We start from the raw sequence: 27,810 nt of genomic DNA on the forward strand, positions 1-27,810 counted from the left end.
AAAAAAATTTGTGCCAGGAACAAAGACAAAGAATTAGACATATGGGGGAATTAACTGGAAGATTATTAAGATAATGAATAACAAGTTTAAAAGGAAAAGCCTGGGACTATTGATTTGTTCTTTATGATGTTCATCATGGAGGATAACCACCCCTAGATTCAGAAAAGCAAACTTAGAAAATTCCCCTCTGCTATTTTTTCTAGACCAAAAGTTAGAAAAAATATCTGAAAAGCAGTGATAATAGACACTATTTTCATGGACTTTTGCTATGAGGATTAACCATAGCTGTCAACTTACAGAAATTGTTAATAATGATGCAGTAAGTATTAATTTATTTTTCATTGCATATTTCCCAGTAACCCAGAAAGCCCAAAAATCTATTTTGGGGACATGAAAAGAGATCTTAGAATTTGAAGTCTAGTTACAATCATCTGTTTTTCTTTAAATAATAAATAAAAATATTCAAAATATTGACAGTAGTCATACGAGTATGGGTTAGTTTATTTATTTTTAACTGTATTTTCATATAATCATAAGTATGATTTATTTTTATAGAAAAAAGGAAATAATTCTTGAATGGAAAAAAATAAGTATCTGAAGCAAATTTTCAAAGTGATAAATTCTGTTTAAATTTGATTTGTTTTGTAGATGTTTGTTATTTTTTAATACTTTTCTCCACATGTATCAGATCAGATCAGATCAGTCGCTCAGTCGTGTCCAACTCTTTGCGACCCCGTGAATCACAGGCCTCCCTGTCCATCACCAACTCCCAGAGTTCACTCAGACTCATGTCCATCGAGTCAGTGATGCCATCCAGCCATCTCATCCTCTGTCATCCCCTTCTCCTCTTGCCCCCAATCCCTCCCAGTATCAGAGTCTTTTCCAATGAGTCAGCTCTTCACATGAGCTGGCCAAAGTACTGGAGTTTCACCTTTAGCATCAGTCCTTCCAAAGAAATCCCAGGGCTGATCTCCTTCAGAATGGACTGGTTGGATCTCCTTGCAGTCCAAGGGACTCTCAAGAGTCTTCTCCAACACCACAGTTCAAAAGCATCAATTCTTCCGCACTCAGCCTTCTTCACAGTCCAACTCTCACATCCATACATGACCACATGAAAAACCATAGCCTTGACTAGATGAACTTTTGTTGGCAAAGTAATGTCTCTGCTTTTGAATATGCTATCTAGGTTGGTCATAACTTTCCTTCCAAGGAGCAAGCGTCTTTTAATTTCATGGCTGCAGTCACCATCTGCAGTGATTTTGGAGCCCAAAACAATAAAGTCGGACACTGTTTCTACTGTTTCCCCATCTATTTTCCATGAAGTGATGGGACCAGAGGCCATGATCTTCATTTTCTAAATGTTGAGCTTTAAGCCAACTTTTTCACCCTCCACTTTCACCTTCATCAAGAGGCTTTTTAGTTCCTCTTCACTTTCTGCCATGAGGGTGGTGTCATCTGCATATCTGAGGTTATTGATATTTCTCCCAGCAATCTTGATTTCAGCTTGTGTTTTCTTCCAGTCCAGCGTTTCTCATGATGTCCTCTGCATATAAGTTAAATAAGCAGGGTGACAATATTCAGCCTTGACGTACTCCTTTTCCTATTTGGAACCAGTCTGTTGTTCCATGTCCAGTTCTAACTGTTGCTTCCTGACCTGCATACAAATTTCTCAAGAAGCAGATCAGGTGGTCTGGTATTCCCATGTCTTTCAGAATTTTCCAGTTTATTGTGATCCACACAGTCAAAGACTTTGGCATAGTCAATAAACCAGAAATAGATGTTTTTCTGGAACTCTCTTGTTTTTTCCATGATCCAGTGGATGTTGGCTATATATATATATATATATATATATATATATATATATATTTATTTATTTATTTATTTATGATAAATTTATTTATAGAGAAAAATGATGTAAAGGAATCTTCTATTTCATGCTAAGTTACACTTTATATCTAGTGCAAAAATTTCATTGAATAACATGCTCAACAGTATAAGTGACAACATTATGTCTGGCAATTTCTTACTGGGCTCCCAGATTTTTTATTTTGTTTCAAATAATTGTTTCAAGAAAATTGTTGATTATCCTCACTAACTTGTCCTAAAAAATAATGAAGAGAACACTTTAATACTGTCAAGTTTTGCTTTTTACTTTTATATGTTTTCATGAAGAGCAAAGAGTTATCCACATTTTTTGCCTCTCTATTTTTTATGGTAGCAACATTTGTCTAGATTCAGCTCACAACCACTTACACCTGCATGGGCTCCTCCTCCTTTAGCAACCGCAGGGTCATGTGCACTTTATCATGTGGGTGCCAGGGGTGTCTGAGCTTTTAGAAAAGGAATAATTTTGTGTTGGTTCTCCCTCAATGAGTGAAAAACTGCTATAATTCAATTTGTACACTTTACTTAAGGAAATATTTGTTATATAAAGGCAATTTGAAAGTTGTTTTTAAATAGAAAGGCCTATTAGAGGAATAGTAAGCAGTAGTAATTGGAAAAAGCTCAGATTCTAAGTCATATGGAAGTCCCACTCACTAGTGAAGTACACTAACCAAAATGCTGAACCTGTTTGAATGTCAGCTTCCTTATTTGCAAAACAAGGATAATAACCCCTCCCCATTAGGGTTGTTGGGCTTCCCTGGTGTCTCAGTGGTAAAGAACTCACCTGCCAATGCAGAAAACACGGGTTCAATCCCTGGGTCAGGAGATCCCCTGGAGAAGGAAGTGGCAAACCTATTCCAGTACTCTTGCCTGAGAAAGAGGAGGACAGAGGAGCCTGAGGAGCAACAGTCCATGCGGTTGCAAAAGAGTCAGACATGACTTAGTGATTAAACAATAGCAGCTAGGGTTTTTAGACATTACTTTGCCAGACAAAGGTCTGTCTAATCAAAGCTATGGTTTTTCCAGTAGTCATGTATGTATGTGAGAATTGGACTATAAAGAAGGCTGACACTGAAGAATTGATGCTTTTGAACTGTGGTGTTGGAAAAGACTCTTGAGAGACCCTTGGACTGAAAGGAGATCAAAACCAGTCAATCCTGAGGGAAATCAGTCCTGAATATTCTTTCAAAGGACTGATGCTGAAGCTGAAACTCCAATATTTTGCCCAACTGATGCGAAAAACTGACTCATTGGAAAAGATCCTGATGCTGGAAAAGATTGAAGGCAAGAGGAGAAGGGAACAGAGGATAAGATGGTTAGGTGGCATCACCGACTCAATGGACATGAGTTTGAGCAAGCTCCGGGACTGGTGATGGACAGGGAAATCTGGCATGCTGCAGCCCATGGGGTCACAAAGAGTCAGATACAACTGAGCAACTGAACTAAACTGAGGGTTTTATGAGGATTAAAGGTAGTGAGTAAATTCCCTAATAAATATTAGGTATTTAATGCAAGTTCTTCATGCTATTAATTAAAGCCAATATTATATTCTGTCTATAAACTCTCAGGTAGATATTTATCTATCTGTATCTATCTATCTATGCCTTTCCTGGTGACTCAGACTATAAAGAATATACCTGCAATTAAGGAGACCTGGGTTGGATCCTTTGCAAAGGGAGTGGCTACTCCCTCCAGTATTCTCGCATGGAGAATTCCATGGACAGAAGAGCCTGGTGGGCTACAGTCCATGGTGTTGCAAAGAGTTGAACACAACTGAGTGAGTAACACTACTTTTGCTATTATATATAAGCTAGATATGATATACATTATGCATTTTAATCTTTGAGTTATCTTGGTACTTACTAAGTGTAGATGAAATTTGAAGATGAAATTTAGTTACATGGGAAACTAAGAAAATTGCCAGGAGACACCACCATCATGACTTCCAAATGAATGAATGAATGAGTTAATATATAATATTATTAATACATGGCATCAATTTACAGTGAGTGCTCTTATTTTTCCTTTTTTTCTTTCTTTGTTTTAAAAGTTTTCAATGAGAGCATATCACTTTGATAATATAAATAGAAAGGAAACTTTATTTATAAAATGAGTTCTTACTAGTTTGTGACTCATAACAATATAGAATCAATCTGATTTCTAAGTATTGTTAATATATCATGGTGCTGCTAAGTCACTTCAGTCGTGTCTGACTCTGTGCGACCCCAAAGACGGCAGCCCACCAGGCTCCACCGTCCTTGAGATTCTCCAGGCAAGAACAGTGGAATGGGTTGCCATTTCCTTCTCCAATGCATGGAAGTGAAAAGTGAAAATGAAGTCGCTCAGTTGTGTCTGACCTCAGCGACCCCATGGATTGCAGCCTACCAGGCTTCTCCATCCATGGGATTTTCCAGGCAAGAGTAATGGAGTGGGGTGCCATTGCCTTCTCCATAATATATCATAGTAGAGTAATAAACATAATACAAAACAAAGAACAAATGTGGATTTTTTCAATGTTTTTGAAGCTAAAACACTATAAAAACAGGTTTGTTGTAAAAAATTTAAACAATATGCAAATACGTGAGTGAAAAGTGAAAGTCCCTCTTTAATTCTCTCCAAACTCAAAATTACTGACTTTCCTCCTGGCCAAAATGCTGACGTTTTATGTTCATATATATCATGTATATTTACATTTATATATATCATAACACATACATTTTAATAAATGTGTATTGTGTTGTGCCTTGTCTTTTATTGTATCTCTTGGATATCTTTTTCATGTATGGAATTATACTTCTGGACATATACAGCAATTTAACTTTTAGAAAAACCTAGCATGTGGGCACAAAAAGACTAGTTTATGAGAGTATCTTTGTATTAATTTAAAAATCAAAAAAATCATAAAATTATAGTATATTTATGTAGCTGGATACCATATAGAAGTTAAAATGACTAAGCTGAAATATACATGTTGGCATAGATCAGTATGTAAAATTTAGCTTGAATGAAAAAGAAGATTGTAAAAGATGATTATAATGTTACATCATTTTTATAATTTTACAATTAAAAAAGGTATTCTGTATGTTATATATGGTTCCTTAAATATGTAGTAAAGTTTTGAAAATGTGCACTGTTTTGAGAGAGCAGTTTCTATTTTCAAAATATCTTTGTAGTTCCATCTCTCTTCACAGATATTATGAAGGTGCTCTTCATAATTGTTTGTACCAGTACATGCCCTTCAGCAATGTATTATCAGACTTCTTAGTTTTGCATATGTATGTTTAAATATCTCATTGATATTTTATTTTCTTTCATCTGAGTGGTACGTTAAGCATCTTTATATAAGGACTATTCAGTTCTTCTCTTTTGTAAATTATCTTTTAAATATGTTGTTATTTTTACCCTCAGTTTGGATATTTAAAATTTGTACACTTTCGGTACTGACTTTTTATCATTTATATACATTGAAAGTATTTACTTTGCCAATGGCCCTTTTAAAATATTATAATGTTATTTATTGTATAGAGATTTTGAAATTTTATTACTTTCAGTTTTATTATTCATTTCCTTTATGAATTTTGGTTTTACTTGTTTGGGTAGTTTTTCTTAGGGATTAAAAAGCTATCCTCTAGTTTCCTCCTGAAGCTGTAACTGTGTTTTGTACTGAAATCTGAAATAGTTGAAAAGTTGACATTTATTTTTGTAGTTATTTGAAATATGAATCACCAATCTCCTCCCCACTCAGAGCACCCACAGCCCTGATTTGTAAGCTAATTTATAGGTTTGTTCTAGATGGTTTGTTCTGTTCCATTGGTTCATTTGTCTAATCCCATCTCAATTCAGTATTTAATTCTTTAATCCTTTAAACATTATAAAGTCTTTAATCTTTATATCTTTTATTAAGAACTCCACTTCCATGAAACTGAAAGTAGTTATCAGTTAGCCATTAATAAACAGTAAACTGTTTCACTAGTCAGATTCTCTTTGTTTCTATAAAAACTTGTGTGCCTTCTACATGTCATGTAGTATAAACAATAAATGTTTCTCCCAGTTTTTTTTTTTTTTTTTTTTAGGAACTTGTAGTCAGTCCTGTTTGATCTGGAGCCAGTTAAGACCATCAACCCTCCAACTGGTCATGCTCCAGTATCCACTTGTGACCTTTGATGTCAAGGGCCAAAAACTCCACCCTCAGAATATGTTAATGCTGTATTTTCTGAGCATTCATCCCATGGAAAAACCTGTAAGTTATGTCTTCATAGTGTGGATGATTACCTCATCTTTTTCTTACCTCCAATTACCTTTCCCCTTGCCTCATCTTTATCCCATAAATACCCCAAGCCCCTCACCTTCAGGGAGGCATATTTGAGACTTGTTCTCCCATCTCCTCCCTTGGCTGAGTGAGAGCATCTGCTAGCCAAGTAGCATTCACTGCCACTTATGTCCTGCAAGTCCTATGTGGTAGTCCCCCTTGTCCAAGATTTTGTTTTTTGCAATTTCAGTTATATGTTTAACCTCTGTAAGAAAATATTAAATGGAAAATTCTGGAAAGACACAATTTATAAGATTTAAATTGTGTGTCATTCTGAGTAGTGTGATGAAATCATGTGTCTCCCTGGGACATGAATCATCCCTTTGTTCAGTATATCTGCACTGTATACACTATCCGTCTGTTAGTGCTGTAGGAAAAATATAGTATCTGTGAAGTTTGATACCATCTGAGGTTTCAGGCATCCACTATGGATTTTAGAACATATCCCATGTGGATAAAAGGTGGCTACTGCACTACAAAGCTCCAGTTTCATCTACTTTCTGTAACTGTATCTTCCTCTTGCCCATCAAGCCTGGGAGATAGTGGTGACAAAGGAGTGGTTAACAGCATCCTTCTTTTAACTATCATCATGCCTCAGTAATTTTTCCCTTTGGTTGTGATATCTTTTTTCCTCCAAGCTTTTGACATACAGCTTGGTGGGATTGAAAGGGCATTCATTTTATAGTTTAAGAGAACTGTCATTTTTATGATAGAGCCTTTCTAATTATATATATGTTATACATATCTCTTTACCTAGTTCTTCTGTGTGCTTCTATCATGTTATAATTTTTTCTATAAAGATATTGCTTAGCATTTTTGAGATTTATTCCAAGAATTATTCTCACATTTATTATAATTATGAATGAGATATTTATAAAGATATAAGGCTATTGTTGATAAATATTGATTTTTGCATGTTGATTTCCCATCCACAAACTTACTATTCTATTTCCTCTCATAGATTCTTTTGGAGGTTCTCTTCCATACTCTAGGTAGAGAATTATATTGTCTTTGTATAATAAATATAGTAATAATAGTCATTACTAAATTTGCATTGACAATATAGTAGAGGACAGAGGAGTCAGACATGCTAATACATGGGGTCTCAAAGAATCAGACACAACGTAGTGACTGAACAACAACAACAAAAATACATTGTGAAATCATTGTGTGCATGTGTGTGTGCTCAGTTGCTCAGTTGGGTGGTTTATTTTATTTTGTGTGATGAGACATTTAGGATCTTACCTCATAGCAAGTTTAACATGTACAGTGAAGTATTATTAATTATGGTCATCTTTCTGTATATTACATCTCTAGGAGTTATTTAACTTATAATTGGAAGTTTCCACACTTTTACCCCTTCACCTATTTTTTCTAACCCCCAGGCTCTGGTAGACATCATGCTACTATTTACATACATTTGGGTTTTTTAGATTCTGTATATGAATGAGAAATTATAATATCCGTTTCTCTGACTTATTTCACTTAGTCTTAAATTTTTGGCAGGATTTACTTCTTTTTAAAATACTTCCAATATGCTACTGGAGAAGAGCAGAGAAATAACTCCAGAAAGAATGAAGACGCTTCACTGAAGTGAAACAACAACCAGTTGTGAATGTGTCTGGTAGTGAAAGTAAGTCTGATTCTGTACAGAACAGTATTGTATAGGAACTTGGAATGTTAGGTCCACGAATCAAGATAAATTGGAAGTGATCAAACAGGAGATTGCAAGAGTGACCATTGACATTTTAAGAATCAGTGAAATAAAATGAGCAGAATGGGTGAATTTAATTCAGATGACCGTTATATCTACTACTGTGGGCAAGAATCACTTAGAAGAAATGGAGTAGCCATCACAGTCAATAAAAGGGTCTGAAATGCAGTACTTGGGTACAAACTCAAAAATGACAGAAAGATCTCTGTTTGTTTCCAAGGCAAGCCATTCAGTATCACAGTAATCCAAGTCTATACACCAACTGCTAATGCTGAAGAAACGGAAGATGATTGATTCTATGAAGACCTACAAGACTTTCTAGAACTAATACCAAAAAAGATATAATTTTCACCATAGGGGACTGGAATGCAAAAGTAGGACATCAAGAGATACCTGGAGTAACAAGCAAGTTTGGTCTTGGAGTACAAAATGAAGCAGGGCAAAGGCTAACACAGATTTGCCAAGAGAACTCACTCGTCATAGCAAACACACTCTTCCAACAACACAAGAGACAACTCTATACATGGACATCCCCAGATGATCCATATAAAATCAGATTGATTATATTCTTTGCAAGCAAAGGTGGAGAAGCTCTATACACTCAGCAGAAACGAGACCAGGAGCTGACTGTGGCTTACATCATGAACTCCTTATTTCCAAATTCAGACTTAAAATGAAAAAGTAGGGAAAGCCACTAGGCCATTCAGGTATGCTGCTGCTGCTGCTGCTAAGTCACTTCAGTGATGTCCGACTCTGTGCAACCCCATAGATGGCAGCCCAGCAGGCTCCCCCAACCCAGGGATTCTCCACGCAAGAACACTGGAGTGGGTATGACCTAAGCCAAATACCTTACAATTATAGATTCAAGGGATTAGATCTGATACACAGAATGCCTGAAGAACTATGGACAGAGATTTCATAGCATTGTACAGGAGATGGAGATCAAACCATCCCCAAGAAAAAGAAATGCAAAGAGGAAAAATGGGTGTCTTAGGAAAAATAGCTGAGGAAAGAAGAGAAGTGAAAGGCAAAGGAGAAAGGGGAAGATATTCACATGTGAATGCAAAGAATAGCAAAGAAAGATACGAAAGCCTTCCTAAGTGATGAATGCAAAGAAATAGAGGAAATCAATAGAATGGGAAAGACTAGAGATCTCTGCAAGAAAATTAGAGATACCAAGGGGACATTTCATGCAAAGATGGGTACAATAAAGTACAGAAATGGTATGGATGTAAGAGAAGCAGAAGATATTAAGAAGAGGTGGCAAGAATACACTGAAAAACTATACAAAAGAATACTTCATGACCCAGATACCCATGATGGTGTGATCACTCACCTAGAGCCAGACATCCTGGAGTGCGAAGTCAACTGGGCCTTAGGAAGCACCGCTATGAACAAGGCTAGTGGAGTTGATGAAATTCCAACTGAGCTATTTCAAATCCTAAAAGATGATACTGTTAAAGTGTTGCCCTCAATATGCCAGCAAATTTAGAAAACACAACAGTGGCCATGGGACTGGAAAAGGTCAGTTTTCATTTGTATCCCAACAAAAGGTGGTGCCAAAGAATGTTCATACTACCACAAAATTGCACTCATTTCACATGCTAGCAAAGCAATGCTCAAAATTTTCCAAGCTAGGCTTCAACAGTACATGAACTGAGAACTTCCAGGTGTTCAAGAAGGATTTAGAAAGGCAGAGGAGCCAACATCTGTTGGATCATAGAAAAAGCAAGAGAATTCCAGAAAAACATCTGACTCATTGACTGATACACTAAAACCTTTGACTGTGTGGATCACAACAAACTGTGGAAAATTCTTCAAGAGATGGAGTACCAGACCACCTTACCGGCCTTCTGAGGAACCTGCGTGCAAGTCAAGAGGCAACAGTTAGAAGTGGACATGGAACAGGCTGGTTCCAAATTGGGAAGGAGTACATCAAGGCTGTATATTGTCACCATGCTTATTTAACTTATATGCAGAGTACATCTTGCTAAATCCCAGGCTGGATGAAGCACAAGCTGGAATCAAGATTGCTGGGAGAATATCAATAACCTTGCATATGCAGATGACAACATCCTTATGGCAGAAAGGGAAGAGGAACTAAAGAGCCTCTTGATGAAGGTGAAAGAGGATAGTGAAAAACATGGCTTAAGAACATTCAGAAAACGAAGATCACTTCATGGGAAATAGATGGGGAAACAATGGAAATGGTGACAGACTTTATTTTCTTGGGCTCCAGTATCACTGTAGATGGTGACTGCAGCCATGAAATTAAAAGACACTTGTTCCTTGGAAGAAAAGCTGTGTCTAACCTAGACAGAATATTAAAAAGCAGAGACATTACTTTGCCAATAAAGGTACATATAGTCAAAGGTATGGTCTTTCCAGTAGTCATGTATAGATGAGAGTTGGACCATAAAGAAGGCTGAGCACCAAAGAATTTCTGAGCTGTGGTGTTGGTGAAGAATCTTGAGAGTTCCTTGGACTGCAAGGAGATCAAACCAATCAATCCTAAAGGAAATGAACCCTGAATATTCATTGGAAGGACTGATGCTGAAACTAAAGCTCCAATATTGGCCACCTGATGTGAAGAGCAGACTCATTAGAAAAGACAATGATGTTTGGAAAGATTGAAGGCAAGAGGCGAAGGGGACAACAGAGGAAGAGGTGGTTGTTTGGCATTACCTACTCAATAGACATGATTTTGAACAAGTTCCTGGAGATTGTGATTAAAATGGATGCCTGGTGTGCTGCAGTCCATGGGGTTGAAAAGAGTCGGACATGACTGAGTGACTGAACAACAACTTCTTTTATGACTCAATAATATTCCAAAAGTGAAGTCGCTCAGTCATGTCCGACTCTTTGCAACCCCGTGGACTGTAGTCCACCATGCTCCTCTGTCCACGGGATTTTCCAGGCAAGAGTACTGGAGTGGGTTGCCATTTCCTTCTCCAATATTCCAAATACATACACATATATAAATAGCTATATATTTATTAATATATACTTGTCTATATCACATTTCTTATCCATTTGTCTATCAGCAGACACAGGCAGTTTCCATGTCCTGACTCATGAATAATGCTGCAAGGAACACAGGGTTTACATGTCCCTTTGATACAGCGACCACATTTCTTGGATTGCTGGATCACATGATGACTCTACTGTTAACACTTTTAAGCTGTTCAATTCTAGGGTGTTTCATTGTATAAAAACAAGTAACAAAATGTTCCATGGGTACTTCTTTCTCCCTTCGTTTTGTTTTGGCTTTTACACTGCTGCAATGACTTATAATTTTTTCAGATATGTTTCTTTCTTTTTAAAATTAATATTTATAGGAGTACAGTTGTTTACAGTGTTGTGTTAATTTCTGCTGTAAAGTAAGGTGAATCAGCTACACACACACACACACACACACATATCCTTTCTTTTTTTGGATTTCTTTCCCATTTATGTCATGATAGAGCAGTGAGTAAGGTTCCCTGAGCAATACAGTACATTCTCATAAGTTATCTACTTCATACATGGCATCAATAGTGTATATATATATACACTATATATACACCAATCTCCCAATTCATCCCACTTCACCGGTCTCCCTTTTACAACCATATGTCCATTCTCTTCATCTGTGTCTCTATTTCTCTTTGCAAATAAGTTCATCTGTATCATTTTTCTTTTCCTCTTTCTGACTTACTTCACTCTGTCTCTAGATCTGTTCACATCTCTGCAAATATCACAATTTTATTCCTTTGTGTGGCTGAGTACTTTTACATTGTATATATGTACCCCCAACTACTTTATCCATCCTTTTGATGAGGGGCCTTTAGGTTGCTTCTGTGTCCTGACTATTGTAAATGGTGCTTTAATGAACATTGGGGTGCGTGTATCTTTTTGGATTATTGTTTGATGTTGAGCACCTTTTCTTGTGTTTTTTTGGTCATTTCTATGTCTTTGGAGAAATATCTATTTAATCCTTCCTCTCATTTTTTCATTGGGTAATTTGTTTTTAGATATTGAAGCTGCATGAGCTGTTTGTATGTTTTGGATATGAATCCATTGTTAGTTGCTTCATTTGTAAACATTTTATCCCATTCTAAAGATTGTCTTTTTGTCCTATTTATGGTTTTGTTTGCTGTGCAAAAGCTTTTTAGTTTAATTAGGTTGTTTATTTTTGTTTTTATTTTCATTACTCTAAGAGTTGGGTCAAAAAAGATCTTGCTAAGATTTATGTCAAAGGATATTCTACCTGTGTTTTCCTCTAAGAGTTTTGTAGTGATTAGCTTTACATTTAGGTCATTTATCCATTTTATTTTTGTGTTAGAGAGTGTTCTAACTTTATTCTTTTACACATAACTGTCCAGTTTTTCCAGCATATCCTTGCCTCCTTTATCATAAATTTGGTAATCATAGATAAGTGGGTTTAACACTAGGTTTTCTTTCCTGTTACATTGATCTATATTCCTGTTTTTGTGCCAATACCATATTATCTTGATGATTGTAGCTTTGTAATATAGTCTAAAGACAGAGAAGCATGATTCCTCCAGCTACATTTTTTTTTTTCCCTCAAAATTGCTTTGGGTATTCAAAGGCTTTTGTGTTTCCATACAAATTGTAAAATTTTTTGTTCTAATTCTGTGAAAAATTTCCTTGGTGATTTGATATGGGATGTATTGAATCTGTATGTTGTAATGGGTCCTATAGTCATTTTTACAATATTGATTATTCTAATCCATGAACATTGATTTCTTTCATCAGTATCTTATAGTTTTTTGAGTACATATTTTTTGCCTCCTTAGGTTGTGTTATGCTTAGGTATCTTATTATTTGTGTTGCAATAGTAAATGGGATAGTTTCCTTAATTTCTCTTTCTGATCTTTCATTGTTAGTGTATAGGAATGTAATATATTTATGTGTATTAAATTGGCATCTTGCAAATTTAACAATTTCATTGACTAGTTCTGTTAGCTTTCTGGCAGCATATTTATGGATCAGAGAAGGCAATGGCACCCCACTCCAGTACTCTTGCCTGGAAAATCCCATGAACGGAGGAGCCTGGTAGGCTGCAGTCCATGGGGTCGCTAAGAGTCAGACACGATTGAGTGACTTCACTTTCACTTTTTATTTTCATGCATTGGAGAAGGAAAGGGCAACCCACTCCAGTGTTCTTGCCTGGAGAATCCCAGGGATGGGGGAGCCTGGTGGGCTGCCATCTATGGGATCACACAGAGTCGGACATGACTAAAGCGACTTAGCAGCAGCAGCATGCATAGTATCATGTTATCCGCAGACAGTGACAGTTTTACTTTTCTTTTCCAATTTGTATTATTTTACTTCTCTGATTGCCATGGCTGGGATTTCCAAAACTATCTTGAATAAAAGCAGCAAGAGTCAACATCCTTGTCTTGTTCCTGACCTTAGAGGATATGGTTTTACTTTTTCACCATGGAGAGTGATATTTGCTCTGGGTTTTTGTTTTTGTTTTTTTTTTTTATATAACCTTTATTATGTTGACATAAGTTCCCTCTATTCCCACTTTCTGGAGAGTTTTTATCATAAATGAGTGTTGAATTTTGTCAAAAGCATTTACTACATCTTCTGAGATCATTATATTGTTTTTATTCTTTCCAAAAAAATTATTTATATATTTATTTGGCTGTGCTAGGTCTTAGTTGCAGCTTGTAGGATGTTCCATCCTTGTAGTGGTGTGTGGGATCTTTAGTTGTGGCAAGTGAACTTTTAGTTTTGGCATTTGGTATATAATTCCCTAACCAGAGATCAAACCTTGGCCCCTTGCACTGGTAGTGAAGAGTCTTAGCCACTGGACTGCCAGGAAAGTCCTTGCTGTTATATTTTATTTTGGTAATATGGTGTATCACATTGATTGATTTGTATACACTGAAGACTCCTTGAATCCCTGGGGTAAATCCCACTTAATCATGGTATGTGAATGATGCTTTTAATTTGTTGTTGGATTATGTTTATTAGTGTTTGGTTCATTTTTGCATCTATGTTCATCAGTTATATTGGCCTGTAATTTTCTTGTTTGTGTATGATTTTTTTTTTTTGGGGGGGGGGCATCTGGTTTTAGAATGAGGGTGAGAGTGGCATAATAGAATGAGATTGGGAGTATTTCTCCTGCAATTTTTTGGAAGACTGAGAAGGATAGATATTAGCTTTTCTCTAAATGTTTCATAGAATTTGCTGGTGAAGCCGTCTGGTCCTAGCTTTTTGTTTGCTGTAAGATTTTTAATCACAGTTTCAATTTCATTACTTGTGATTGGTCTGTTCATATTTTCTATTTCTTCCTGGTTCATTCTTAAAAGGTTTTATATTTCTAAGAATTTGTCCATTTCTTCCATGTTGTCCAACTTTTTGGCATATAACTGCTTGCAGTATTTCTTTATATTTCTGTGATATTGGTTATTACTTCTCCCTTTTCATTTATAATTTTATTGATTTAAGTCTTCTCTCTTTTTCTATGATAAATGTGGCTAATGGTTTATCAATTTTGCTTATCTTCTCAAAGAACTAGCTTTTATTTCCATTGATCTTTGCTATTGTTTTCTTCATTTCTATTCCATTTATTTCACCTCTTATCTTGATGATTTCTTTCCTTCTACTAACATTGTGTTTTGTTTGTTCTTCTTTCTCTGGTTGTTTTAGGTGTAAGTTTGGATTGTTTATTTAAGATTTTTCTTGTTTCTTGACATGAGAATGAATTGCTATATACTGCCCTATTAGAACTGCTTTTGCTGCATCCCATAGGTTTTGGGTTGTTGCATTTTCATTATCATTTGTTTCTAGATATTTTTTAATTTCTTCTTTGATTTATTCAGTGATCTATTGGTTGTTTAGTAGCATGTAGTTTAACTTCCATGTGTTTGTATTTTTATAGTTTTTTTTTTTTTTTTTACTCAAATTTTGTAATACTTTATGCAGTCTTTTCAAGACGAATGTCCATTTTCTCAGTTTCTGTTTTTGGCATAATGTTCATTATTTCTAGTGGAGTTAAATCCTTCTGAACCCCCTTCAGCATTATTTAAAATTTGAAATTCCTCTGTTTCTGGGTAAATTATCTATTCACAAATGAGCAGTGCAATTCACAGCTTTTCACCTTTCTTTTTTAAACTTTTCTTTGCAAAAATTAAACATTACAACACCAACATTTCCTCCATAACCTTCATCTATAATACTGTTTCCCACATCTATGGAGTATTTTGTAGCTTAGCCGAAATGTGGAGCTACTCTTCCATAGCACCCAGAAGGAAGAACTATCTGAATGTTAGTTTTAATGAGGCCTTTCTCCACTGGTGATACTGTGTAATCATAGGCACTATACTGATTATAGCCCACAGACTTTGTGGACCCTTTGGTGGGGTGGTACTGTGTCCTGAGAGCCGGGTCAAATGGGGCTGCATGCTACACTCTGGTGAAGTCTGAGCCCATTTGCTGGGGCAGATGAATTGGGTCTCTTGAGAACAGGGACTGGCAGGGAAGACTGTGAGCTCAAGTCGAAGCAGGGGAACAAGAGAACAGAATGAACTCAGCACACAAGATCTAAACTTCCCACCAATCACTCCCTTTCTGTGGTTGATTTCTAATCTCATAGCATTGTGGTCAGAAAAGATGCTTGATTCCATTTCACTTTTCTTAAAGTTGCTGAGGTTTGAGTTGTGATCCAAGATGTAATCTACCCTGAAGAATGTGCCATGTGCAGTTGAGAAGAAACTATATTCTTCTGCTTTCAGATGGAAGGTTCTATAAATATAAATTAAGTCTATCTGGTCTATTGTGTCATTTAAGGATTGTGTTTCCTTATTAATTTTCAGTCTGGGTGTTCTGTCCATTGTTAAATGTTAGAGTCTTCGAGTATTGTTGTATTACTGTTGATTTCCACTTTTGTGGATGTTAATATTTAATACTTTAATATTTTTTATTTGTACTTGAGTTTTGTTATTTTGATTATATATGTCTTTACATGCTTCTCCTTGGGTTTATTCTGTGTGGGATTCTCTGTGCTTTTTGGACTTGTTTAGCTATTTTCTTTCCTATGTTAGGGAATTTTTCAACTATAATATATTCAAATATTTTCTTAGACTCTTTTTCTTCTTCTTCTGGAACCCTTATAAATCAAAAGCTGGTATGATTAACATTGTCCCAGGGTTCTCTGAGATTGTCCTCTTACCTTTGCATTTTTTCTCTTTATTCTGCTTTGTGGCAGTTATTTCTACCATCCTGACTTCCATCTTATTTTTTTTCCTGCTTCAGTTATTCCAGTGTATTTTTCATTTTAGTTATTGTGTTGTTCATCATTGTTTATTCTTTAGTTCTACATCCTTGTTAGATATTTCTTGTATTTTCTCCATTCATGGCTCTATTCTGTTTCTAAGATCTTAAATCATCTTAGCTATCATTACTCTGAATTCTTTTTCAGGTAGGTTGCCTGTATACTTTTCATTTATTTGGTCTTGTGGATTTTTACCTTGCTTCATTGTCTGTTGGATACTTCTCTGTCACGTAATTTTGTCTATCTTACTGTGCTTGTATTCTCCTTTCTTTAGGCAACTGGGTCATAGTTCCTCTTGCTTCTGCCTCTTGGTGGGTGAAGTTGGCCCAGGGGCTTGTGTAGGTTTATTTGTGTAGGGACCAGTGGGTGGAGCTAAATCTTGTCTCTCTAATGGGCAAGGCTGAGTCAGGTGGTATGTTTTGGGGTGTCTGTGAGCTTAGTGCAATTTTAGGCAGTCTGTCTTCTAATGGGTAAGGCTGTGTTCCTGTCTTGCTAGTTAGTTATCAGGGCACCCAGCACAGGAACCTGAAGGCTGTTAGGTGAGCTCGATCTTGATGTAGCAATGGAGACCTCCAGAGCTCATGTTGATTAACATTCCCTGGAACTGAGGATTCTCTTGTGTTCCAACATCTTGGGATTCAGAACTATTACCGCAGAAGCTCAGGCCCAACAACTGGCCAGGGAACCAAGGCCCTGCAAACTGAGCAGCATGTCCAGAATGGAAAAAAAAAAAAAAAAAAGGCAAGACAAATGATGAAAGCAGAGCCAAAGAAAAGAGAAGTTAAAAAAAAAAAAAAATAGAGAAAAAAATCAAGAGAACAACTTAAAAAAAAAAAAAAAGAACCCAAACACAAAAACAATAAAAACAACATAAACAGAAAGCAAACTCAAAAACCCAAAGAAAATATTAAACAAGCACACAATAATGTAAATAGTGAAACAGAACAAAAACACAAAACAACAAAAAATAACAAGAAAAATAAACAAAACATATTGAAAATTAAACAAAAACAAATCTAAACCAAAAAGAAATGGAAAAAAAAAAGTAAGAAAATACAAAAACAAACAACAGAACAAAATTAAACGGAAAATGAAAAGAAAGAAGAGAAAAAAAATGACAGTAACAATATTTTCCCCTGGACATCCACTATCTCTGTTCTTGCCTCCACAGTGATCTATAGTCAACCTCTGCCTCCTCAGGTGATTATCTAATACCTCTAGGTAGGTCTCTGGACCAACTGTAGGCATTGTAGGGACAGATTATATTCTGACTTGGCCTAACTCCTGTGTATACCTGCCCCCAAATTCTACAACTGCCAAAGCTAGATTGGTCTCAGTTTTGGAAGCACTCCTTGTCCTTTAACATGTTCCACAGATGCAGTTTGCTAAACAGATCATGAGGATTTAATCTGCTGCTTGAAAAATTGCATGGAGAGATCTCCATTTCTCCTCCTTAGTTGCATAACCCCTGGGACTCAGCTTTGGTTTGACCCAATCTGTGTGTGGGGTATGTTCCCCACCCAGGCGAGAAGCAAAATAAGTAAAAGAAGCAACTACTTGAGTCTCTCAAGATGATTAGGGCACTTACATGCATAGGCCAGGAATATAAAAGGTAGCCACAACTGGGGCCTTCCCTGTGGCTCAGCTGGTAAAGAATCCACCTGCAACGCAGGAGAGCCGGTTTCGATCCCTGGGTTGGGGAGATCCCCTAGAGAAGGGAAAGGCTACCCACTCCAGTATTCTGGCCTGGAGAATTCCATAGACTGTATAGTCCATGGGGTTACAAAGAGTCGGACACGATTGAGTGACTTTCACTTTCACTTTTCAACTGGGGCATGTGTGAAGCATCTGTGGTGGCAGAGATAAGTAGAAAGATGCAACAGACTGAGACACACTTACCTTAGTGGGAACCCCTCCCAGTGCCCATGGAAGCAGGACTTGTGGGTGGGGAAGGGGGTTGCAGTGGTAGTTCCACCCCTTGCACACCACTCATCAGTGGTGGCTTATTTCCTAGACAGATGACGTATCCTCTAGGAGCATCCCTGGCCATGGAGCCCCTCACTCCTGTCCACTCAAGTTTTCTCTGTGAAGCCAATAGACCATCTCCCTGGATATGTTCTCCTAATCCCATGCTTTAGCACTCAGTCCCCACAGGCATTGGCAGCTTCCTGTCTCAGGCTGGAGCACCAAGAGATGATTCTAAAGAGTGTTTTTGGTGGCAGTGCTCAGAACCCCAGAGCCAATATGAGTGGAGGAGGCTTTAGTTTGAAGGGTGGACAAGACTGCTCAGGTCAGAGCCCTTCCCAGTGTCAGTGGGCAGGGAAGGGGTTTACAATGGTGACGATATCACTTTCACATGACTCAACAATGTTATCCTGGTTCTATAGTGTCTCATGCTCCTTCAGAAATTTCTCTGGTTGTATAGTTCCTTAGTCCTGTCTCTTTACAGACAGTAGCTGCCCCTACCCAGGGTCTATACTCCAAACCTCACTTTTCAGGACCTGCCCCTTCCCCCCACCAACCCCGATACATGCAGAGGCACATAACTCCAGCTGGGGTGTGCAGGGCAATGACACAGATCATGTGCACATTTCTTACTTTGTCCTGCCTTCCACAGACTGCATGCTGTGTTCCCCTACAGTCCTCCAAAGGTCCCTTTCTTCCCCAGCTGATGTCCCTACTGTGAACGAGCTTTCCTGAGTACAGGAAACTTGCCTCACCTTCAGTTCCCTACAAATGGAGCTGGTCCCTTCCCATTTCCTATTTTCTTCTTCCTTTTTGTCCTTCTTTTGTCCTACCCAATTGCATGGGGGTTCATCTTGTCCTTTTAGGTGTCTGAGTCTTCTGCTAGTGTTCAGCAGGTGCTCTATGAGTATGGTTAATTTTTACATGTATTCTTGATGTACCTGTGAAGAAAAGTGTATTCCACATTCTTCTATCCCACCATCTTGACTCCTTCCCCTCCTATTTTTAATTTTCTGAGGACCCTACATAGTGTTTTACATAATGACTCTTATCAGTTTACATTCTCACCAATAGTATCAGTTCAGTTCCTTTCAGTCCCTCAGTCATGTCTGACTCTTTGTGACCCCATGGAATGCCACATGCCAGGCCTCTCTGTCCATCACCAACTCCCGGAGTTTACTCAAATTCATTTCCAGTGAGTCAGTGATGCCATCCAACCATCTCAACCTCTGTTAGCCCTTTCTCCTCTCACCCTCAATATTTTCCAGCATCAGGGTCTTTTCCAAGGAGTCAGTTCTTCCTAACAGGTGGCCAAAGATGGAACTGCAGCTTCAGTATCAGTCCTTCCAATAAATATTCAGGACTGATTTCCTTTAGGATGGACTGATTGGATCTCCTTGCTGTCCAAGAGACTCTCAAGAGTCTTCTCCAATACCACAATTCTAAAGCATCAATTCTTCGGTTCTCAGCTTTCCTTATGGTCAAAATCTCACATCCGTACATGACTACTGGAAAAAGCATAGCTTTGACTAGACGGACCTTTACTGGCAAAGTAATGTCTCTGCTTTTTAATATGTTATCTAGGTTGGTCATAGTTTTCCTTTCAAGGAGCAAGCCTTTTACTAATTTCATGGCTGCAGTCACCATCTGCAGTGATTTTGGAGCCCCCAAAAATAGTCTGTCACTGTTTCTCCATCTATTTGCCATGAAGTGATGGGACCAGATGCCATGATCTTAGTTTTCCGAATGGTGAGTTTTAAGCCAACTTTTTCACTCCCCTCTTTCACTTTCATCAAGAGATTCTTTAGTTTTTCTTCACTTTCTGCCATAAGATTGGTGTCACCTGCATATCTGAGGTTATTGATATTTTTCTCAGCAATCTTGATTCCAGCTTGTGCTACATCCAGTCCAGCATTTCTCATGATGTACTCTGAATCTAAGTTAAATAAGCAGAGTGACAATATACAGCCTTGACGTATTTCTTTCCCAATTTGGAACCAGTCTGTTGTTCCATGTCCGGTTCTAACTGTCGCTTCTTGACCTGTATACAGATTTTTCAGGAGGCAAGTCAGATGGTCTGTTATTCTCATCTCTTTAAGAATTTTTCACAGTTTGTTTTGATCCACCCAGTCAAAGGCTTTGGCATAGTCAATAAAGCAGAAGTGGATTTTTTTTCTGGAACCTTTTTGCTTTTTCCATGATCCAGTGAATGTTGGCAATTTGTCTCTGGCTCCTCTGCCTTTTCTAAAACCAGCTTTAACATCTGGAAGTTCATTGTGGGTGAACTGTTGAAGCCTGGCTTGGAGAATTTTGAGCATTACTTAACTAGTATGTGAGATGAGTGCAGTTGTGTGATAGTGATGCTTCCTAAGGCCCACTTGACTTCACATTCCAGGATGTCTGGCTCTAGATGAGTGATCACACCATCATGATTATCTGGGTCATGAAGATCTTTTTTGTATAATTCTTCTGTGTACTCTTGCCATCTCTTCTTAATATCTTTTGCTTCAGTTAGGTCCATACCATTTCTGTCCTTTATTGTGCTCATCTTTTTATGAAAAAATTCTCTTGGTATCTCTAATTTTTGAAGAGATCTCTAATCTTATCCATTCTACTGTTTTCCTCTATTTCTTTGCATTGATCAGTGAGGAGGGCTTTCTTATCTCTCCTTGCTATTCTTTGGTACTCTGCATTCAAATGGATATATCTTTTATTTCCTCCTTTGCCTTTTGCTTCTCTTCTTTTCATAGCTATTTGTAAGGCCTCCTCAGACAACCATTTTGCCTGTTGCATTTCTTATTCTTGGGGATGGTCTTGATCTCCTGTAAAATGATATGAACCTCGATCCATAGTCCTTCAGGCACTCTGTCTGTCAGATTTAATCTCTTGAACTTATTTGTTACTTCCACTGTATAATTGTAAGGGATTTGATTTAGGTCATACCTGAATGGTCTAGTGATTTTCCCTGCTTTCTTCAATTTATGTCTGAATTTGGCAATAAGGAGTTCCTTTTTCTCCACATCTATGCCAGTACTTTCTGTCTCTTGCTTTCTTTATAACAGAAATCCTAAGAAGTATGAGTTGCTATTTCATTAGGATTTTAATTTGCTTTTTCCTGGTGATTAGTGAGGTTAAGCATCTTTTGCCAGGAGAAATATCAATAACTTCAGATATGCCAATAACACCACCCTTATGGCAGAAAGTGAAGAGGAACTAAAGAGCCTCTTGATGAACTTGAAAGAAGAGAGTGAAAAAAGTGGCTTAAAACTCAACATTCAAAAACCTAAGATCATGACATTTGATCCCACCACTTTATGGCAAATAGATGGGGAAATAGTGAAAACAGTGACAGACTTTATTTTCTTGGTCTCCAAAATCACTACAGATGGTGACTGCAGTCATGAAATTAAAAGACACTTGCTCCTTGGAAGAAAAGCTATGACTAACATAGACAGCGTATTAAAAAAGCAGAGACATTACTTTGCCAACAAAGGTCCATACAGTCAAAGGTATGGTTTTTCCAGTAATCATATATGGATGTGAGAAATGGACTGTAAAGACAGCTGAGTGCTGAAGAATTGCTTCTGAACTGTGGTGTTGTAGAAGCCTCTTGAGAATCCCTTGGACTGCAAAGAGATGAAACCAGTCAATCCTAAAGGAAATTGGTCCTGAATATTCATTGGAAGGACTGATGTTGAATCCGAAACTCCAATACTTTGGCCACCTGATGTGAAGAAATGACGCATTCGGAAAGACCCTGATGCTGGGAAAGATTGAAGGTGGGAGGAGAAGGGGATGACAGAGGATGAAATGGTTGTTTGGCATCACTGGCTCAATGAACATTGAGTTTGAACAAGCTCTGGGAGTTTTTGGTGGAATGGGAAGCCTGGAATGCTGCAGTCCATAGAGTCACAAAGAGTTGGATATGATTGAATGACTGAACTGAACTGAATGGTCATTTGTATGTTTTCTTTGGGAAAATGTCTATTCTCCTCTGCCTATTTTTAAAATTGGATTATTATTTGTATTGTTAAGTTCTATGAGTGTCTTACATATTTTGGATATTAACACCTTGTAGGATAGTCGGTTTACAAATATCTCTGTTTCATAGGATGCTGTTCTGTACATTCAATTTGTTATTTCCTTTGTTGAGCAGAAGCTTTTTAGTTTAATTGTAATCCCACTGGTTTTTGCTTTTGTTGCTTGTATTTTTGGTTTGTTTTGGATGGTGTTGTTAGCTGCTTTCTGTACAGTATTACAGACCACAGTCCACAGTTTTTCAAGGACACTATTGTCTAGATATAGCCCCTTGAATCTGTTCATTGCCTCTACTGAAAATTCATACTGGATTTGATTTAAGTCATACCTGGCTGGCCTAGGCTTTTTCCGTTTTTTTTTTTTTTGTTTGTTTGTTTGTTTGTTTTTTAAGCCTGAATCTTGCTATGAGAAGCTGATGATCTGAGCCATAGTCAGTTCCAGGTATTGTTTTTGTTGACTGTATACAGTTTCTCCATCTTCGGCTACAAAGACTGTAATCAATTTGATTTTGGTATTGACCATTTGGTGATGTCCATGTATAAAGTCATCTCTTATGTTGTTGAAAAAGGGTATTTTCTATGACTGGTGCATTCTATTGGCAAAATTCAGTTAGCCTTTGCCCTGCTTCATTTAGATTTCCAAGGCCAAATGTGCCTGTTACTCCAGATATATCTTGAGTTCCTACTTATGCATTTCAATCCCTAATGATGAATACATCTTTTTTAGGTGTTAGCTCTAGGAGGTCTTCTAGGTCTTCGTATAACAGATTAGCTTCAAGAAGGCAAAGTGGTTGTGTGAGGTGTCACTATGAATAGCAGAAAAAAGTAAAATGAAAAGCAAGGGAGAGAGGGAAAGTGAAGTCACTCAGTCGTATCCGGCTCTTTGCGACCCCATGGACTCTAGCCTATCAGGCTCCTCCATCCGTGGGATTTTCCAGGCAAGAGTGCTGGAGTGGATTTCCTTCTCCAGGGGATCTTCCTGAGCCAGGAATCGAACCTAAGTCTCCCGCATTGCAAGTAGATACTTTACCATCTGAGCCACCAGGGAAGCCCCATGAGAGGGAAAGGTACATCCAATTAAATGCAGAGTTTCAAAGAATAGCTAGAAGAGACAAGAAGGTCTTCTTCAATAAACAGTGCATAAAACTAGAAGAAAACAACAGGAGAGGAATGACTAGAGATCTCTTCAGGAAAATTGGAAATATCAAGGGAACATTTCTCCCAAAGATGGGCACATTAAAGGACAGAAACTGTAGAGACCTAGTAGATGCTGAAGAGATCAAGAAGAGATGGAAAGAATACACAGAAGAACAGTATAAAAAAAGAAGAAGAAGAAGAAGATCTTCAGATTACTGAAGATCTACAGATTACTATGATGGTGTAGTTAGTCACCCATAGCAAGACATTCTGGAGTGCAAAATCAAGTGGGTCTTAAGAAGCAATGCTGCTAATTAAGCTAGTGGATGTGATGACATTCCAGCAGAACTATTCAGATCCCTAAAGGAGGCTGCCATCAAAGTTTTGCAGTCATATGTCAACAAATCTGGAAGACCCAACAGTGGACACAGGACTGGAAAAGGTCAATCCTCATCCCAATCCCCAAGAAGAGTGTAACCAAAGAATGTACTAACCATCAGACAGTTGCACTAATTTTCAATGCTAGGAAGATCATGTGTAAAATCTTGCATGCTAGTCTTCAGCATTATTGAAACAAGAACTTCCAGATGTCCAAGCTGTGTTTAGAAAAGGAATAGGAACTAATTGGATCAGTTTGTATCAAATTGCCAACATTCACTGGATTATAGAGAAAGCAAGGGAATTTCAGGAAAAAAAAAAAAAAAGACAAATATCTATCTCTGTTGAATCGACTATGCTAAAGCCTTTGACTGTGTGGATCATGACAAACTGTGGAAAGCTCTTAGAGATGGGAATACCAGACCATCTTACCTGTCTCCTGAGAAACCTATATGCGGGTCAAGAAGCAACATTTAGAACCCTGTATGGAACAACTGATAGATTAAAGATCGATAAAGGAGTATAACAGGGCTGTCTATTGTCACCCTGTTTGTTTAACAGGTATGCTGAGCACATCATGAGAAATGCAAGGCTGGATGAGTTGTAAGCTGGAATCAAGATATGTGGGAGAAACATCAACAACCTCAGATACCACTCTAATGGAAGAAATCAAAGAGGAACTAAAGAGCCTCTTGATGAGGATGAAGGAGGAGAGTGAAAGAGCTGGCTTAAAACTAAAAAAAAAAAAAAAAGACCATGGCTTCTGGTCCCACTACTGCTTGGTAAATAGAAGGGGAAAGGGTGGAAGGAGTGACTGATTTCTTATTTTGGGGCCCAAAATCACTGCAGATGGTGACTGCATCCATGAAATCAGAAGGCGATTGCTTCTTGATGGAAAAGTGATAACAAACCTAGTCGGTGTGTTGAAAATCAGAGATATTGCTCTGCTGACAAAGGTCCATATAGTAAAGGCTATGGTCTTCCCAGTGGATATGTATGGTTGTGAGAGCTGGACCGTAAAGAAGGCAGAATGCCAAAAAATTGGTGCCTTTGAACTGTTCTGGAGAGGACTCCTGAAAGTCCCTTGGACAACAAGGATTGACAGCAAAGTTTGACAACAAACCAGTCAATCTTGAGATAGATCAACCCTGAATATTCAATGGAAGGACTGATGCTGAAGCTGAAGCTCCAGTATTTTGGTCATTTGATTCACACAGACTACTCATTGGAAAAGTCTCTGATGCTGGGAAAGATTGAGACGAGAGTGGAAGGAGAAGAGGCCATCAGAGGATGAGATGGCTGGACAGCAACACCAATGCAAGGAACATGAACTTGGGCAAAGTCCAGGAGACGGTGAAGGACAGGGAGGCCTGGCATGCTGAAGTCCATAGGGTAGCAAGAGTCAGACATGACTGGATGACTGAACAACATCAACAACAGCAACTTTTGGTTTCACAGTTAAAATTCTTGCCAAGACCAATGCCAAGAGCTTTTCTCCTGTGTTTTCTTCTATTTTATATTTTCAGATCTCTTACATTTCAGTCTTTAATCCATTTTAAGTTATTTTTTGTGAGTAATGTGATATCTGAAGTTCTGATTCTGCTAATCAAGAAAATAAGAGAGAAGACTCAAAATAAAAAATTTAAAAAATTAAAATTGACACCACAGAATTACTTCTGGAACGTGAGATGACTATAAACAACTACAGGTCAATAAATTGGATATTTCTATATAATGACTATTGGTGTTAAAACTCAGAACAAAATATAAAGAAACAACATATATGGGTATGTTGAAACAGTTAAAGGTATTATGAAAAAAATGGGATTATTTCTATGGGTATAATGAAAGTTTACTTTTGTATTACCAATTAATATAATTCATCCAATGAACATTTTAAGGATAAAGTTGGGAGAAATTTTTGATAGATGCTCTAGTGATTTTTGAAAATAAACGAAGGCATTTTTGGTTAAAACCATTCAGTTCAGTTCAGTTCAGTCGTTCAGTCGTGTCCAACTCTTTGCGACCCCATGAATCGCAGCACGCCAGGCCTCCCTGTCCGTCACCAACTCCTGGAGTTCACTGAGACTCACGTCCATCGAGTCAGTGATGCCATCCAGCCATCTCATCCTCTGTCATCCCCTTCTCCTCCTGCCCCCAATCCCTCCCAGCATCAGTCTTTTCCAATGAGTCAACTCTTCGCATGAGGTGGCCAAAGTACTGGAGTTTCAGCTTTAGCATCATTCCTTCCAAAGAAATCCCAGGGCTGATCTCCTTCAGAATGGACTGGTTGGATCTCCTTGCAGTCCAAGGGACTCTCAAGAGTCTTCTCCAACACCACAGTTCAAAAGCATCAATTCTTCGGCACTCAGCCTTCTTCACAGTCCAATTCTCACATCCATACATGACCACAGGAAAAACCATAGCCTTGACTAGACGAACCTTTGTTGGCAAAACAATAAAAGGAAATTTTATATCAGGTATGAAATCATGTCTAACTGGTTATAATTTCTGAATGTCTTCTGTGAAATATTCTAAACAATATAAAATCTCCACTATCACAATTGTTGTTCAGCTACTCAGTTGTATCTGACTCTTTGAGACTCCATGGACTGCAGCATGCCAGGCTTCCCTGACCTCCACCATCTCCCAGAACTTGCTCAAACTCACGTCCATTGAGTTGGTGATGCCATCCAACCATTTCATCCTCCGTCGCCCCTCTTCTCCTCTTGCCTTCAATATTTCCCAGCAACAAAGTCTTTTCTAATGGGTCAACTCTTCACATTAGGTGGCCAAAGAATTGGAACTTCAGCTTCAGCATCAGTCCTTCCAATGAATATTCAGGACTGATTTCCTTTAGGATGGACTGGTTGGATCTCCTTGCAGTCCAAGGGATTCTCAAGAGTCTTCTGCAACACCAAAGCTCAGAAGCATCAATTCTTTAGTGCTCAGCCTTCTTTATGGACCAACTCTTACATCAATACCTGGCAACTGGAAAAAACGTAGCTTTGACTAGACGGATCTTTGTCAGCAAAGTAATGTCTCTGCCTTTTAATATGCTGCCTAGGTTAGGCATAGCTTTTCATCCAAGCAGAAAATGCCTTTTAATTTCATGACTGCAGTCCCCATCTGCAGTGATTTAGAGCCCAAGAAAATAAAATCAGTCAATTATTTCACTATTTCCCCATCTATTTGCCATGAAGTGATGGGACTGAATGCCATGGTCTTAGTTTTTTGAATGTTGAGTTTTATGCCAGCTTTTTTACTCTTCTCTTTCACATTCAATAAGAGGCTCTTTAGTTCCTCTTCACTTTCTGCCATAAGGGTGGTGTCATCTGCATATCTGAGGTTGTTAATATTTCTCCCAGCAATTGGGATTCTAGCTTGTGCTTCATCCAATCTGACATTTCTCATGATGTACTCTGCATATAGTTAAATAACAGGGTGACAGTATACAGCCTTGATGTACTCTTTTCCCAGTTTGGAATGAGTCCATTGTTCCAAGTCTGGTTCTAACTGTTGCTACTTGACCTACATACAGGTTTCTCAGAAGGCAGGTAGGTGGTCTGGTATTCCCATCTCCAGAAGAATTTCAACCGTTTGTTATGATCCACACAGTCAAAGGTTTCAGCATAGTCAACGAAGCAGAAATAGATGTTTATTCTGCAATTCTCTTGCTTTTTCTAATCTAGTGGATGTTGGCAATTTGATCTCTGGTTCCTCTGCCTTTTCTAAATCCATCTTGAACATCTGGGATCTCTCAGTTTACATACTGCTGAAGCCTAGCTTGGAGAATTTTGAGCATTACTTTGCTAGCATGTTAAATGAGTACAGTTGGGCAGTAGTTTGAACATTCTTTGGTCTTGCCCTTCTTTGGGACTGGAATGGATACTGATTTTTTCCAGTCCAATGGCTACTGCTGAGTTTTCCAAATATGTTGTCCCATTGAGTGCAGCACTTTCATAGCATCTTCTTTTAGGATTTTAAATAGCTCACCTGGAATTCCATCACCTCCACTAGCTTTGTTCATACTGATGCTTCCTAAGGACCTCTTGACTTCACATTCCAGCATGTCTGGCTCTAGGTGAGTGATCAC

At 37.9% G+C, this 27,810-nt stretch overlaps 1 protein-coding gene and 1 pseudogene across 3 annotated transcripts in view; one reads left to right on the forward strand and one right to left on the reverse strand.

The window, feature by feature from the left end:
• MARCH1 (membrane associated ring-CH-type finger 1) overlaps positions 1–27,810 on the forward strand; it is a 1,103,404-nt gene that overhangs the window by 2,778 nt on the left and 1,072,816 nt on the right. The window lies entirely within an intron of this gene.
• LOC113894773 lies at positions 14,796–15,328 on the reverse strand (annotated as a pseudogene).

The sequence above is a fragment of the Bos indicus x Bos taurus genome, chromosome 6 (assembly GCF_003369695.1).
Source record: "Bos indicus x Bos taurus breed Angus x Brahman F1 hybrid chromosome 6, Bos_hybrid_MaternalHap_v2.0, whole genome shotgun sequence".
Classification (NCBI taxonomy): Eukaryota; Metazoa; Chordata; class Mammalia; order Artiodactyla; family Bovidae; genus Bos; species Bos indicus x Bos taurus.